This window comes from Anser brachyrhynchus, assembly GCF_964034855.1.
Source record: "Anser brachyrhynchus genome assembly, chromosome: 24".
NCBI classification, from domain to species: domain Eukaryota; kingdom Metazoa; phylum Chordata; class Aves; order Anseriformes; family Anatidae; genus Anser; species Anser brachyrhynchus.
Genome location: NC_137717.1, coordinates 7,384,959 through 7,402,352, shown reverse-complemented (window position 1 = coordinate 7,402,352; position 17,394 = coordinate 7,384,959). Strand labels below are relative to the sequence as shown.

General features: G+C 43.1%; 1 long non-coding RNA gene across 1 annotated transcript in view; it reads right to left on the bottom strand.

Moving 5' to 3' along the window:
* Positions 1 to 494: 494 nt before the first annotated feature.
* LOC308182340 overlaps positions 495 to 17,394 on the bottom strand; it is a 45,346-nt gene continuing 28,446 nt past the window's right edge. The window contains exons 2-4 of the long non-coding RNA XR_013941769.1: positions 15,073 to 15,210; positions 11,824 to 12,093; positions 495 to 4,264 (exon numbers count right to left, since the gene is read on the bottom strand). This is a non-coding gene — a long non-coding RNA (uncharacterized lncRNA). The remainder of the gene's footprint in view (positions 4,265 to 11,823; positions 12,094 to 15,072; positions 15,211 to 17,394) is intronic.

Sequence of the window (17,394 nt, the reverse complement as noted above, 5' to 3'; positions counted from 1 at the left end):
TGCTTATGGTGAGAGGAGCCATGGTCACTGTGTCAGACATTGTCCCTCTATCTTTCTTTCCATGGGAAGCAGGAAACTCTGGAATTTCTCTCTGGTGGGCTGAAGCTGTGGCCAGAAAAGGGAAGGGGATTCTGGCACATGGAAGCAGATTCCTTGTTGTGGTTTAACCCGGTCGGCAGCTAAGCACCACACAGCTGTTCACTCACCCTCCCCCCTCCCTCTCTGGGATGGGGGAGAGAAACGGGAAAGTGAAGCCTGTGAGTTGAGATAAAGACAGTTTATTAAGACAGGAAGATAATAATAATAATTAATAATAATAATAATAATAATAATGGTAATAGTACTACTACTAATAATGTGTACAAACAAGTGATGCACAATGCAATTGCTCACCACCCGCTGATTGATGCCCAGCCTATCCACGAGCAGCCGGCCCCCCACCCCGGCCAGCCACCCCTATATATTGTTCAGCATGACGTCAGATGGTATGGAATACTCCTTTGGACGGTTTGGGTCAGCTGTCCTGGGTCTGTCCCCTCCCAGCTCCTGCTGCACCCCCAGCCTGCTCGCTGGCAGGACAGAGCGAGAAGCTGAAAAGTCCTTGGCCTGGTGTAAGCACTGCTCTGCAACAATTAGAACATCAGCATGTTCTCAGCGCTCTTCTCATCCTAATCCAAAACATAGCACCCTACCAGCTACTAGGAGGAAAATTAACTCTGTCCTAACTGAAACCAGGACATTCCTTGACGGGGAAAGAATGGCATGTATGAAGAACTGAGCTGGTCCGTGGGTTTTATTGAGTTAGAAAGTCTGTGTGATACCTGTGAACATGAGCTCTTTCCTGATGTCATGGTAATGCTATGATTCCAATATATGCGACACAAACACCACCATATGATTGGTGTTGATGCTTTCAGATTATCTGCCAGTCCTCTGTTTTGCTTATGCTTCCCTGAAGAGCTGCTACTAAATGTGCAACCCTGTTGTGATGCTGGCTTCACCCATGCCTTCTCCAAGGGCAAGGACAACAAGTGCTGTCACACAGTGTCTTGACTGTACTGACATTGGGTCTAGAAGCAGACTAGATTTTTTCTTGCCTTCTCTGCTGTCCCAAACTAGACACACTTCTTCCAGTTCCCAAAAAAGTTAATGGAAAAAGGAGGGAAGAGTAGAGAGAGCAAGAGGGCAAGTTTTGCTTGGCTACAGGTTCCAGTAGCTCCTGAACGCAGGAGTCTCAGAGCTAACTTGGCTCCATCCTGGAGCTCAGGGAGTTTTCAGTCCCTTAGCAGAAGCAATTCATCTGAGAAGAAAGGAATCAGTGGAAAGAAAGTGCACGGAGGCATTTGGGACATGTCATCCCATCAGTTTCTCCCTGCTTGTTCTCACTGCAGATGTAGTTGCTCTGTTGAAAATATCCTGTGTAATCCTGGTAGCTGTCCTGTGTGTAGAGAAGCTGTATTAATCATTCAGTAGCATTTTGTTGGTTGGGTTTTTGTCTTACTGCTGAACACTCTTATTAACATTTGCTTCATTGGAAATAGCTGGACTGCTGACTTCTGTACGTAATAATTACTGTATTTTATACTTTGAAACCATAATAGGTAGAAAATGATTATTCGGGCAACTAGAGAAACTAGAAAACAAGTATAAAATGCATATCTAATATCTGCTCTGCAGTCTCTTTGAGCATCTCCATTTCTAGGGTGTTTTTCAAGATGACTTCCTGGTGAGAACTGGGCTCAGACAGACAGCCTAGAGACTAGCCAGACAACAGCTAAACATGACTCTTTATAGCAGTTATGCCTGCAGAACTTTGGATATTTAGAATGGAATATTTTGTGTACTCAGAACCTTCCCAGAGCCACAGAGCTGCCATCCAGTTTTTGCTGGAACTTCTGGTTCACCTCTCAATGCCCATAGTGAAAAGCATGACACTGTTTAGTTCTCAAATGGGCTGTGACGGAAAACAGACAGCTGTCACTCAGGCTTCACCTCCTGAGAGCTACACATGCTCAGACATTTCTTTTGTTTCATGGTTTATCTTTGTGAAACCTAAAGAATCTAACAAGATGTGCAAATGAAACTGCTAATAGCTAGCTTGTTTTAGACACTCAGGTAATGGACCCATGGTCTTACAGTATCAGGGCAGAGAGTTAAGGACCTGTAGGAATTGCTTTGCTAGAATCCTGTTCTTCTTTCAGGTCTTTCCTTGTGGATTATGGTTTCCAGCATCCCCACAGGTACGAAATAGTCTTCATAACTTTGTAGCCTGACATAGTCATGCAGAGACCCCAGCCTGCAACTAGCCATGCCCATGTCAGAATTCTGCTCTATCTTAAGGAATCACAGCTTCAGAATAGATATTTTAAGGGAAAAAAAAATTGCACAAGGTGCTGCACAAGAAGGATGGAGTTATGTCATTAAGGAGGAAAACTCCAGAGAGATTTTCAGCTTCAACATCTCTGAAATCTATGGATATGTGAACAAGAAAAGAGTCAAGGCAATCTTGTTGCTAGACAAGGGCTGTGCTACTTTGCTATGTGTATCAGGTTCACTTTCCTGAGAAGGCAGGGTGCCGTCACTTCAGATGTCTTAAAGAACACAGATGCTGTGGGGATGGACAAATTACACGATTACACTGTTAGCTGTAAAAAATCATCTGTGTTTGCCTAAGAAAACCTTCCTCTGAGGAGCAATTAGCAAGAAAATACAAAACAATCTGTTTTGTGTTACATGATCATTAGAATTAGAACAAGGCTTAACAAGGCATGTAAATGACACTGCAAGTAACTGACAGGTCTTTGCTGCATCAAACACTGCCACAGTGAGAACAGCATTCCTGCAATGATAAAGAACATCGCAAGACTTTTGTGAGACAAGTGATGTTATTCTGTATTTCACTGAATTTCTAATAAGCTATCTACACTTTTGCATGGAGCAGTTGTTGACATTTATCCCAAATATTTGCTCCTTGAGGTGGCTTCTCAACCTCTAGAGTCATCAATGAGCAAATATCCTTCTGGAGCAAGAAAGGGGCTACTGTTCCAGGCCAGATCTCAGAAGGTCAGGGGGCGGGAGGGTGCGTGATGGATTTCAAGCAGCACAAACCACAGTTCTCAGAAAAAAAAAATAAGAAAATCAGACACCATCAGCACCCCCACAAGTGTGTGTGAGCTCTCTGTGCAAAATCTCTTGCAAAGGAGCATGAACTGACATGAGCCAAGGAGCCTCCCATAGCAACTCGTTCTCAGCAGAGAACAGGCAATGCAGTTCAGCCTCAGCTGGGAAGAGTCAGTGTAGTGCCCCTTCCCCAAGGCATCAGCTGCAGAGGATGAAATAGAGTGTTTCTGCAGAAGACTCAAACCAACCCAGCCTCCAGCTGACATTTCTGGGTGGTAGGTGACCACACGTTTCCAAGATTATGATTCTGGAGGTTGCTGGGGTCACCCGTTGGTGGGATGTGTATGGACAGGTTGTTCTCAACCTCACCAATTGCATTCCAATCTCACCCAGAGAGTGTGTGCTGTTATCAGCAATGTCTGTCTTGGTCAGCACTCTTACTCATTCCATGTGCCTCCATTTGGGAGGAGACTTGAATGGCACTTGGCCCCCTAGAGCACCATCACAATGGAAACTGAGAGGCCATGGCAGAATCCCTCCTCCGAACTGCAGACCACCCTCCTGGTTGCACAGTTGGCACAACATCCACCTGAACCTCCTTGTACCTTCTTCATCTCAGTCTGTGTGGACAAGGCCAGAAGCCATTTCCAGTCTGAATAGTATCCTGCAAGGATCACTTTTTTTTTTTTTCAAAAAAACAAAACCTACTTGCATCAAAAGTAGTGGAGTGAGCTCTGTCCTTGCTGAACTGCCACTAACACAGCATGGAAATTACAGAGAGGATCATCCATGACAGCACAGCTGTCTTCCTGGGAGGGTGGATAAGAGATCTGAATCATCAGCTGAAAGTACTCATCTCCCTGCGGCGTCTTTGCTAACTTAAGCACTTCAGCCAAGTGCCAGAGCAAATCCGGCCATAGAAGCTTTTGTTGGTGGTGCAGATGATCCTTATCCTGTCCCAGATGGTAATCTTGAGAGGCAGCACAGAAGAAGGTTTCACCACAGCTAGCTGTTGCATCCAAGAGCCAGTTGTCTCAGTCTGATCTGCACTACTAGGATTGCTGTATTTCATTTATTTTAGGGGGTTACCTGAACATTCAGAAACAGTGCCTCAGTCTCTCAGGAACAGGAGGTCGATCTGTCCCTGTGGTAATCAAAGAGATTAGATTTACACAGGAATTACCCGAGCAAAGACATGAGATTAACACCACCTACTTTAGGTGGTGTGAGAAACAGACAAAAAGAACCATGCAGCCTTGTGATAAACCTGTATCAAAACACTGCATCAGATAAATACATTTGCTTTTTCTGGCTTTGGTGATAAACCACAAAGGCTGAATGTATTTCATGGAGTTTCCTCCATAAGTAGATAGGAAAAAGAGATTTGACATTTCATTAGGTTTATGATAGTAGCATTAAAAATATCACTCTTCCGCACACGCTCTCAATCCCTAATCTGCACTGGAGCTTCACTCCCACAAAATTCTTTCTGATTCATTCTACTGGCAGTGGGGTGTCAATATTTCATATGCAGTGCAAACGTTTTCCTGCAACAAGCCCATCCTTTGCTCTGACAGAGGGTACAAAAGAGAAGACCAATTCATATTAAATGTCAAACCCTAGCACATCTCACTCTGAAACCAAAATGGATTTTGTCCGAAAACCATCAGCCTGTAAGCTTCATAGGAAAGTAAATGAAAATGAGGTATGGTTGTGATTCCTTCCCATACACTCTAATTCCATTAGGCATTTAATTCTGCTCAGATGGTGCATCCAGGTGCCATAGCATCGTATGCAGTGTGGGCAAGTCAGAGTTAGATCTAACAGGCCTGTACCGAACAGAATGACCACCTAAACCAGGGCACTGGATGCGCTCCCTGCTGCTCATGAGCATTTTCTCAGGAGAGCATTATTATTTAAATAGAATAGAATAGAACAGAACAGAACAGTTGGAAGAGACCTACAAAGATCATCTGATCCAACTGTCACACTACCTCAGGGCTGATCAAAAGATAAAATGTATCATTAAGAGAATTATCAAAGTGCCTCTTAATCATGGACAGGCACGGTACATCAACCACCTCTAGGAAGCATGTACGGGGGGTCTTATGAAGTTTCTATGACGTAAAGAATTTTTTCCCAACACCTAGTCTGAACCTCACCCAATGTAGCTTTGAGCCATTCCCACACCTGCTACCACTAACTACCAGGGAGAAAAGATGAACACCTCCTTCTCCATTTCTACTTCTCAGGAGCAATGCAGTCACTCTTCAACCTTCTTTCCTCCAGGGTTGACAAATTCAGTGTCTTCAGCCTCTCCTTGCAGGACATGCTTTCCAGCCCTTTTACCTGCTTTGTTGCCCTCCTCTGGATGCATTTGAGTATCTTAACATCCTATTTCTATTCCGGATCCCAGGACTGTGTAAAATATTCAAGGTGAGGCCACACCAATGCTAGCTATAGCAGGAGAATCACCTCTTTTGACCAGCTGGCTATGCTGTGTTTAAAAGTCAGTGACAGGCATAGCACCCCATAACCACCCCTATGCCACCCCAAAATCAGGTTTGCCCTCTTGGCTGCCAGGGCACACTGCTGGCTCCCATTGAGCCCGCTGTCAGCCAGCACCCCCAGGTCCCTTTCAGCTGAGCTGCTCTCCAGCCACTCATCTCCCAGGCTGTATCTGTGTCTGGCCTCACGCCTCCCCAGGTGCAGCACCCGTCATTTTCCTTTGTTGAACTTCGTTCTGTTGATGATTGTCCAGTGCTCCAGTCTACCTAGATCCCTGTGCAAGGCCTCTTGTCCCTCTAGGGAGTCAACAGCACCTCCAAGGTTAATATCACCAGCAAATTTACTAAGGATGCACTCCACTCCTGCACCCAGATCATTGATAAAAATGTTGAACAGGACTGGCCCTAGAACTGAACCTTGGGGAACACTGCTGGTGACCAGCTGCCAGCCAGATGTAACATGATTGACTATGACCTTTTGAGCCTTACCGTGGAGTCAGTTCATCACCCAGCCTACCATGTACCTGTTCATCTCACATGGAGACATGCTTCTTGTAAAGCCACTTGTACCCTTTATATTTTGCACCCTTTTCAGTAACTATTTTTTGGAATTGAGTTGGGGGGGGGAAAAAAAAAAGGCTTACAATCAGCACAAATTTTGGTTGTGCCTGAAGTGTGCATTTTCTGAGCCTTTGTGGATCTAAATTATAATGACCCTATCTCATGTATTGATCAGTAATGATGCTTTATTTATAAATTCATTACTGTAGTCTATCAATATCCTAGGTGTCCAAAGGCCCCATCTTGGTCAACAGAAAAGGAGTTCTTAATGCAGCAACAGGAGGTGAACAACCAAGCACTCATGGCCAGAATTTGTGAGTGAAGGAGCTCTGTCAATCATCTGCTCCCCTTGGAGACAGCTGTAGTTTGAACCAAGCTGTTCTGGCAAGTGCTATGCATCAGCTCACTTTTCTGGAGTAAAACCTGCAATGTACCAGTAATAGAACAGACATTGATATTTTCCAATGGCAGTGTCACCAAAGCTTTTTAGGACATTCCCAGTATCTGTCCCTAAGATAGCACACCAGCCTGGATCTTGCTCTATATAGTCCACTGCACAGCAAAGTATGCACCTACGAGGGCCCTGGCTGTATCCCACCAGTGTTGTCCTTCTCGCACACCTAGCAGGGCCCTTTTTGCAGTTATATGAAGCCCACCTTATTGGTACCACAGGCATAGCTATACTATATCCTACCTTTCCTCTCAGCAGGATTTCCTCCTATTGGACACAAGTCATCTTATCCAGTCTAAATAACTACAAAGGGGGCATCTTTACCTCATCTAGACCAATTCTATGCTTCCTTTGCTGCCAGTCAAAATCTAGTCACTGAATCTAGAGGATGAGTCATAGATAGCTGAGATACAAGAGATGAATCACATCCTAACTGTGCTTGTTTCTGTCCCTGGCTATGAAAGATGCCAAGTGTGACTGCCTGTGTTGTGTTTCTGCCACAGTTGTCTGAAGTTAGGTGATCTGCCTCACTGACTAGGGATGGGGGCAGTAGTGAGATGACCTTGCAGAAGACTAGCCAGCACTGGTCCCAAGGCTGCGCGCCTTCCCCTGGCTCTGCAGAAGCAGCAGGTCCCTACCTGTCCCAGGAGTGAGAAGAAAGGACAGGAAGAAACTGCTCATACTGTGTCAAAGCTGACCCATATCCTTAAAGATCAGTGCTGTATCACCCAAGTATTCCATGGCTATAAGCATTGCCTGGTACCAGAGGTGGGTTCAATTCACTGCAAACCTCTACAAGGGAATTGTCAGAGTAAGACATTTGAGGTCCTTTTATGATTACTTGTTAGAAATAGACACATATACATAGTCAGTGGTGTTGGGATGTCCTGGAAGTTGCCATTTTAAAGCCACTTTGGCTGAGGTATCTGTAGGTCCAAGTCCAAAGGTTAAAATAGAATCTTTAATCATCTGCTTTAGAAATGGAAAAAATGAAGCATAAGAATGTGTAGTAGACTCATAAATCCCAATGTGAGGGATTTTGGTTGCAAAAGACATGAAGGCATAAAATTATTATGAAATAAAAGGAGACATGTCTGCCATTTATATGTACAAGAGACCAGCTGGTAACATACATGGGATTCAGTCCTTTAGAGAAGTGGGCTCTGTTCTAACCCACACCTGACTTACAATTTCCCCCTATTCTTAGAGTTCATCAGCAGATGTCTGAGAGGGGAGGTGGGATTTTCACCGCTTTGAGAAACATAACTGCAAATAGAAATGCGTAGCTTGTAGATGGAGAACTGTCCTTGCCTTATCCTGAGAGGAGTCAGTTACTTGATGGGGGATTTGTAGTGGTTTAATACAGGAGAATTTTTGCAACATCCAATTCACTGAATATTTCTCAAAACTCTTTTATTTTCCACCTATGGTTTTGGAGTCTTCTTCCCACTGTAAAATGGAAAGATGAAGATGACTGCATTGGTTATATTAAAAATACATTGACCTTAATTTTCTAATTCTACAATGACCAATTTACAGAAATGTTGTATTTTAATCACTCTTCTCTTCTCTTCACTATGCCAGAACAAAAAAAAAATCTAGCTGCAAATTTTGTCACTGGGAGAAGTGCATGCCAACATTTTGTCAAATATGTTAAGCTTCATGAAGAGAGAATTGTGTATAGCAATAATTGAAGATACTGTTCAAGGGAAGACCTGTGTGGAGAGGGCTGTGGCACAAGAGGAGCCATGAATGCAACGCTTTTGGCAAGAACTATCAGGGGAAAACAAACAAACAAACAAACAAAGTAAAATCCATCACAGCCTTGTATTTCTTGCAATGGAAACTCTTGGGAATTCAGTTAAAACCTGAATGGCCAATTTATTACAATTTTCTTTGCTATTCTTTTGGGAATTGCAGAATTATAGAATAATGTAGATTGTAAGGGATTTCTGGATGTGATCCAACCAACCTGCCTAAAGCAGGGACAGCTTTGAAGCTGTATTAACTTTGAAATTAAATCAGGTTTCTGAGAGCTTGTATGCTGAATATCTTCAAGAATGGAGCCTCCACATCCTCATTAGGCCCCTCTGCCAGTGCCTGACAAATCCCAGTGTGAAAACAGTTTTCCTGAACTTGGTACCTAGAAACCTGGAGACAATCACTCTTATCTGTTTAAGACTTGAGAAAGCAAGTTCTAGCCTGTTGGCTCTTTTACTGGACTTAAAAGTTTGCAAGGAACTTGAAGTAGCTATTCATATCAAAGCCTCCTGCTACTTCAAAGTCTGTGAAAATCCCAACCAGCCAAACAGCCCATTTTTTCCTCACATTTTGGAGTGTTTGTGTTGTGTTTTTTTTTCAGTAGAAACTGGGTGGCGTGCATCCAAATTATTAGTGCCAGTTTTCTTGGGCAGAAAACATTAGCCGGCACTTCTTGCTGTGTTCTCTGGAGATGCCTGATACAGTCCTGAGTCCATGTGCTCTGACTCACTCACTGCAAGAGGCTGGGGGAGCTCTTACAACCAGCTGATTTGCAAGCTCCTTCACATCTTTAATCTATCCTATTTGCCTGTGAGCAGGTTTATATGCAAGATAAGACATCTTTTATAAAGGATCCAGCTTTCTCGAAGTTCTGCTATGGCAGAGAACATCCCATATGACCATACAAACTCAGACTCTGGTGCCTTACCCTCCTTAAAGGCACCAAATGCTTCACACACAATGAGAAAGACCCGTCTGGCTAGCAATAAAGAAAACAGACATTTTGTAGTTCAGGAATATCCAGTCACTCTGAAATCAAATTTGCAGACTCTGGAGTGTGTAGACCTATGCAGACATAAGGAATGAACACCCAGGAAGACTCTCACAGGATCAGATTGGCTGAGGTTTCATGGGAGCAGAGCAGTGGGCTGGGAGTCAAAACAGGCTCTGCACCAGTTTTTCCTGGAGTGGTGGTGCCAACCTCTCTTCCTGTGATAGTTTCTCCTTTTCAGGGAGCCATGGGACCATTTCACATCCATGTTGTTCCAGCTTCAGAATTTGCTTGCATAAAGTCCAGAGCTATTCCTAGTCCACCAGCCATTAGGGAGAGACAGGCAGCATGTGCCAAAGCTGCCTAAGATGATGAAGAGGCTGGTGTCAGAGTGTCACAGTGTCTCTCCTACTATGAAGTATTTCCTTGGGCCTCTCAGTTCATCCCTGTTTGCTGCTCATTAGCTCTGTTCCCTGCTCAGCTCTGGGGCCACTTGTGCAATGGCCCTTTTCACACTTGGACAGTCCAGCCTCTTTTCCTACTGAACTCTTCATTCAGCATGGCCTGGGGGAGTTGCATCCCCTCCCTGTACTGTCCTCCTTCAACACCATGACTTACTTCCACAGGCTCTTTCACCATGGATCAGAGATATTCATCACAAGTGAGGGGAATTGTCAGTGTCTTCCTCAGGTGCAGGCAGAAGATTGAGGCAAAGCCATAGAGAGAGGAGCTGTGTGCATCTCATGAGGATAAGTCGTACATCTCTCACTAGAGATCCTCCCACTTTCAAGGTTCAACCCGAAGACACGTGGTTTGATCTGGCATAGGAACACTTGTGTAAATAGATTCCTGCACCTTTCACTGAAATATCAGCAGGTATATGTAGGTATTCTAGTTTAATCAGCAATGAAAACCAGAAGTGTTTCTTTTTGGACCAACGCAAAATATTTTGTTTGATCTGAAACATGGTGTTTGCCTTCTCCATGTCAGGGATGGGAAGGATGCACAGGGAGGAGCTTATTTGCCCCCTTTTTTGACACAATTTACTTTTCACTTAGAATGATTTTTAGATAAAAGTATCATTTGGAGGCAAAACACACAAAAAAAGACAGTCATCATTCTGAAAATGTCAGAAATGCTTCTGTTTCAAAATGTCAGGAAAATTGTCATGCTGAGGCTCTGTTCCAAGGGAACATTTTTTCTCTTCTTCAGAATCTATAAGAATTTGCTTCTTAGTTTTTTTCATTTCAGGTGTCCAGTCTGAGCCCTGATGTAAGGGAAGCAGCACAACTACCATGCTGGAAAAGGAGGGACTCTGTTACACATGTCACTGCCCTGCCCAGAGCAGGGTGCCTTGGAGCACCTCTACATACTGAACACGAGAGCATAGGATTTGTTCTGTGCCACCCATAAAGACTAAGAAAATCTGGTGCCAGAAGGACCAGGGGGCTTTACCTATAGACATTTATGTCCCAGTCACAGGAGACCAGCACAAGATGTGTTTCAGGAGCGAACACTTGTTGTGCAGGGAAGAAGGCACGTCCTGCCTGCGTTCTGAAAGGCAGGACAAGTAACAGGGCCATCAACGTGGAGCAGGTACGTCCACTGTCTGACTGGAAGTGTAGTCCCTAGACTCCAGATCACCTCCATCTCTCTCAGTTGATCTGGTAATCTTGCGACAGCAGCCAAGAAGTCCCAGAGAGCAGCTATTTCCCAGCCATGACCTGCAATTCCACCACCACTCTGCTCCCACCCAGGATGCTGGCTGTTCTAACTCTGATTTTACTGGGTGATATGGTTTCCTTGTATTGGAGATTGATGTGACAAAATTCAGCTTGAGATCTTATTGGGGAGGGGGATTTTATTTTGTTTAGCTTTTCTAAGTTGACTCTACCTAGTCTAAATCTCACACCCACACACTCACAGGCACCAAGACACATCCGTCAGGGTGGTCTGGATAGGATCACTCATCTGAGCTGGAAGACAATTGACACTACCATATCCTCAACGTGTCTCTCCTTTCTCCTTGGTGGGCTGGGTTTTGGGCACGTTTTTCACAACCTTTAAGCGTAAACAGGCATTGTGGTTACTCCACTCTCCATATATCTCAAAGTTGCTGCCCTTTCTTTGCGCTGCCTCATTTTGGTTATCTTATAGCAGCTCTCTGCCTTCCAGTCAGGATAACAGGAGGAGGAATAGTATATGTAAGGTGACACACCTTCTTGCTATTCCTATTGTTGGAGTGTGAGTGATCTGCTGAACTCATTTGCATGCTGTTTTGATCCAAAAGACACTTTTCTCAGTGTTTACCAATTTGATCCCTTGGTTATCAGTACAACACTTAGTACTTGCCCTGGTGTTTCTTCTGGTGCTTTCATACACAATTATTTCCATTCATACAGATAAAGCTTAATATTTCTATTACAACTTACCGAATCAGCATGTATTTCACAGCTGCCCAGATCCATCTTTTTCGTTGTCTGGTCAGTTTACACTTGACTCATCACAAAAGGGAAAAAAACTCTTAGGTAGGTTAGAAAGGATGCTGTCATTAGGTCCTCAGGGGAGTTTTGCTATTTGATTCAAAGCAGACTTTACCCTCTATGTCAAAGTTGATCCCTTCTCTAATAGATGATAACAGGTGACTTCCAAGCGTTTGGTTCTGAAGCGACTATTTGTACATTCCAGCAAGTTTTGCCTTCCTGTAAGTGAAAAGCAACATTGTATTCTGTCTGCTCTGTTCCCCAAACTTCTGTTTACAGCTTCCTCTTTTAAACCTTCAGCATTGAGCCTGTTTTATAGCTGAAAAATAAAAATAAAAATAATAAAATAATAAAATAAAAATAATTTTTAAAAAAGCTGTGAGCCAAGGTAATCCAACTGTGCTGTGCTTTTCAGTTTCCCTCAACAGGAACCTGGGGACTTTTGCTAATCTCTAGAGTTGTTCTGGGGACAACTGAGTTGGAGTCCATAATTTTCCTCAGCAATTAAAATAATGAAAACATCACTGGTGCAGGAAAAGCAGTAAAGAAAGGGCTTCTCCAGGCATCTCTGCATAGTTTTGTTATTTTAAATAGTTGCAACATGTGTTACCTGGGCTGTAACTCACCGGTTAAATATTTAATTTAATTTAATGCAGTTAAATATTTAATTTTAAATTTACCCTGCAGGTTATAGTGTCAAAAATTGTTGACTTTAGCTTGGATATATGAAAAGTTTCCTCTGTCGTTTAAGTGAGTGTCCACATAGATGAACTTTCCTCTCAGGACGTCCCAAAGCCCTAAGCTAACTGTTATGACTGTTCCCTTCCAGGCTCTTCCATCCAAAATTATCCTGTCATCCTATGATCCTATAGCAATCCTATACAGTTGGTAAAATAAACTGTCAGAATTTTTTGCTAGGGTTTCAAATGCTATCCAGAATTTGCAGGCCAAGTGCTAATTAAAGCCAGCCTAATGAGTGCTTTCGGTGAGTACATAAGCAAAACAGGAACATTGAAACCTGGCAAGTAGAAAATGCAAAAGGACAAAGAATGCAAAACATGAGTGCTCAACTAAGAATATACTGTTGGTTTTTTTTTTAATATAAAGTAGCACTCAGAACCAGTCTTAGTATTTTCCATGCAACTGAACCAATGGCACACAGTCAGCCTTTCTGGACCTCTTATTACCCATCCTTGAAACACTCTTCAAGACAGTTCTGACCCTTGGACTAAGGGTACAATGTGGTGCTCCAGGCAGGACAGCTAATCCTCTTGCCACCACCAAAGACACTGCCTCTCTCTTTGCCAAAACAGGAGCCAGAGGAGCCAAACAGGCAAACAGGCCACACAGGAGCCAAAACAGCAGAAAATATTTGACCATCAAAATAGGATTACACTTTTGTCAGTTCAGCTGCCTGAACTGGCTCCCTGGGGATTGGAAGAGTAGTAGTGCTGCGAAGGGAAGCAACGGTCTGTATGGGAGGAGAGAGAGGGAACAGCACAGCTCTGCTCAGCAGCACCCTCTCTGTAGTTTTCTGCTGCATCATCAGACCATACACAGGATACTGAGAAAATCATCTGGGGAGGGTTTCAGGAGTGTCTGGATTGATGCAGCTGTTGGAACAGCAAGAATACTAACTGGAACATTTCCTTCTATTACATGTTTAAGAGGGTTCCAAAGTCCCACGTTGAGGTAGGCTGCAGGGAGAGGAGGTCCGTACTTCTCGTTTCTAAGAGGTGAATCACATCATGAATCCCAAATCCCAGAACTTCTAGGCCTCAGCCCATCCTTCAGTCAAATATTCCCACAAAGACTGCATTGCTAATTATTCCCTCCAGAAATGCTACATGAATAATAATAGGTATTGTCAGGAAAAGGAAAAACCAGTTGAACCAAATACTGGCAGATGACTAAGAGAGGCTTCTGCTCTCCTACATACGCTGTCAGTGTGAGAAAAAAGAGCATGCCACCATGAGGAACACTGCCTGACCAGTACATGAGTCACAACAGGAGACTGCTCTGGAGCTTCTCAGAGGAGGACACAATGAGGAAATGCTGGTCTTACCGTTATTCAGTATGACTCCTAGTATCATTGTCCCTGATGAATCATCAGAAATTAGTGCATGTGCTAATAACATCATCCTTGATGAAGAGTTCAAATACATTTTCTTGCTGTAGCTTTCCTTGTTTTATCAAACAGCTAAATTTGACCTGAGGACATGTGTCACCATCTTCAACAGCTAGTTGCTCGGTCCTGCTGCATTTCAGCTGGTGGAACATGTTGAGCTCAAGTATATGTGACCGTTACAACACAGAGCAGTGCATACATGCAGCATGAGACATGCAGAGTTGGTGCAGTATAGCTCTGGATGACAAAATTAGCATATTTCCAGCTTTTATCTGGCTTCCTCAACACTGGGGTGAGCATTTGACAATCTATTGTCAATCTATTAACATGTAGCAGGGATAGGGGGGGAAGCGTTTTTCTGTAAAAAAACACCTTAGTGCTCAGCTGTAGCTCAAATTCAGATGTTGGAATTGCTGGTAGAAGAACAGAGAAGAAAACATGCAATTACATGCATGTCATTGTCTCTCGTGTGTATGCATCTTTGCTGGGTGGAGTTCTGGTACTCCTATTTCAAACAGATAAAAGGTCTTTGAAAGGCAGGACAAAGGATAATCAGGCAAAGGACAGTTTTTGCAGTGAGAGGAAGCTAAATAGATAAGCAGTCTTTGGGTTTGAAGAAAAATGAATAGAGGACTACAATTGCAGAGAAGACAAAAAGGGAACGATTGTTTACCTTCCTGCAGTTCAAAGACTAGGGGTGTTTCAGCTAACCTAAACCAACCAAAGGGATATTCCATACCATGTGATGTCACTCTCAGCAATAAAAGGTGGAAAAAGGAAGAAGAGGGGAGGGGTGGGCTCTCGTTGCGAAAACGTCTGTCCTCCCAAACACCAGCTATGTGCGTTGAGGCCCTGCTTCAAGGACGTGGTCAAGCATCGCTCATTTGTGGGAAGTAGAGAGTAATTTCTTTCCTGTGCACTTCCACATAGCCTTTACTTGTTTTGTTTTGTTTTTTTTCCCTTTCCCCCTCCCTTTTCCCCTTTCCCTTTTCTCCCTTTAGTTAAATTGTTTAGTTAATAATAATCTTTCCTTAATAATTATTTTTTCCCTTTAATTATATTATCCTTACCTCAATCCGTGAGTTGTTCTTTACTTCTTCCCCTCCTCTTCTAAGGAGGGGGAGTGAGAGAGTGGTTGTGGTGTTCAGCTGCCTAGCACGGTAAAACCACCGCACTGCCCACCCTGTCTCACGAGTTATGGACCATGTCTGGAAAAAAAAAAAAAGAGAAGGCTAAATATGATTCCAGTTTACAGGGAAACAAACAAACAAAAGGTGATCTGGACAGCAGGGTTAGAAGTTTCCTCTCCAAAGACTCTCTTGCACTGAAGGCTAGTGAACCACTTGACAGTAGCTATGACTCCTCAACCACGCTTGGTTTTTTTCTTCAACATGTCTGTTCAGGAGAGAGATGATAAAGCTGGGACAACAGGACATTTTCTGATTTTGCTGCCAAGTCAAAATAAACTATCAAAAAAAAATTCTAGTCTTGAAATCCGTGAATTACAGAGGCATTGTTTAGAGTTAGCTTTTAGAACTCAGCCTTGGAAGGTGGGTTTTCTGAGAAATGCATGATTGATTTTCTTTGTCATGCTGTGTCGTATGAGTAGAAGAGCAAAATATTGGCTGAATGCTGGGAAATGCTAGAAAGGTGTTTATAACGGGGCATCTTGGCAAGTCACTTCAAGCTGTTCTAAAGACAAAATATCTATCAGCTAGTCATAATGCATTATCTTCTTCCAGTCTGGCAGCAGAACATGTATTTATATTGTACAAAATGAAGAGGCAGCATCACAGAGAGTGCAGTAGTAGCAGATACTGGGGGCTTTTAATTCATCTGACAGCATCTTCAGCTCAGGCTCTTACTTTTTTTATGGAGGCAAGTCTTTTGGCTGAAACACTGCGCACTTTTCTCTCCTTAAAATTTGTCTTTCTGGCAATCTGTGAGCAAACAGGATTCAATAAACTTATATCTGATTCTTCCACATACAGGAATGGACTTAGTCTCTTCCTCTAACAGGAAATGAAAAAGAACATTTTGAGACAGAAAGATGAAGGTCAGACCACGAGCAAGATCAAAGACAAGATGAAACCATAAAGGTCCTGTGCAGAGACAGCAGCAGTACCTGTGGGCAGAAAAATGTAATGCAGCAATTAGCAAAGTTAGCACTGCTTAGTTCTTCCTGTGTTTCAAAAGAGCCATCACAATCCTGAGAATGTGGTACCCCAGGGCCCGAAAAGGGAGAGAGCAGCAGCTGAATCATAGCTCTTCTTTAGGGTACGTTAGATGGGTAAGCAAAGAAAGGCTGAGCTACCTAACCTAAAAGACAAGGATGACTCAAAACAAATGGATTTGTAGCTCATGGATAGATTCACCCTGGAAATCAAATGTGCCCTGCCATGAGATCAGTGAATGTCCAGAATAGCCTTATCGCAGGATTGACAGGGATAAAAAGCACTGCTGGATCAAGGGTTTGAAAAATAGGACAATGTGACACTGGTCATCTGTGAGCTCTGATACTGAATAGTTGATCACTGAGATCTCTTTCAACACCACTTCTTTTGAGTAGAGAAACAACAGAACAGATTTGATGAGTGTTGTCAAAAGATGCATCCCAACACCACCACCAGCAGTCATGGCTTTGGAAATTTATTTAGGTCCTATCTCCTCTCTACCATGCTACATATCACGCCTATCAACACTTGACAGAAGCATCTGGATAGATGGACAAAATCTGTATATTTGAATGACTAAAAGTGGGCAACATCTTCAAACATTAAAATTGTTTTTAAAATACTTGAGAAAAATGATAGGCAGTAGCCCTGCTAAAGCCTTGATTTGTTTTACTACAGTTCTGGTATCTCTAAGCACTACTTTTTTTTTTCTTTTTTTTTTTTTTTCCGTTTCTCTGGGCTGATGCAAATCATTTTAACCGGAGAAAGAAAAATGATTTGCCCTACCTGAGCACCTAACACCCAATGTTAACTCCTTCTCCCAGCTGCAGAGGGATGGGCAACTTTAGCCACCCACAGATCAAAAACAATCCAAAATTTTTCTTCAACTTCTTGGCTGCCTGGTGAGCCAGAATCAAATGAAGTGTTATTGCAAAGACTAAAACAAAGATGTAGAATAGAGTCTTTTTGCTTACAAAGACTTTTTTTTTTTTTAATGGTGGTACAAGGGAAGCAAGAACATGAAGACAATCTCCAGAGCACTAATGGCTACTGAAGTGGTGTCTTAATTTGGATATTCTTTCAGTTTCACTAAGCTAGCTTTGTTGCAGGCTTTGGAGAGGACAGAGCATCATGGAACAGCAAGGACCAGTTGCTTTCTGAGGGCCCTTGTGCCAGGAGCTGAGGGTAACCCCAGAAGATATCATCCCCTCGCCTTCA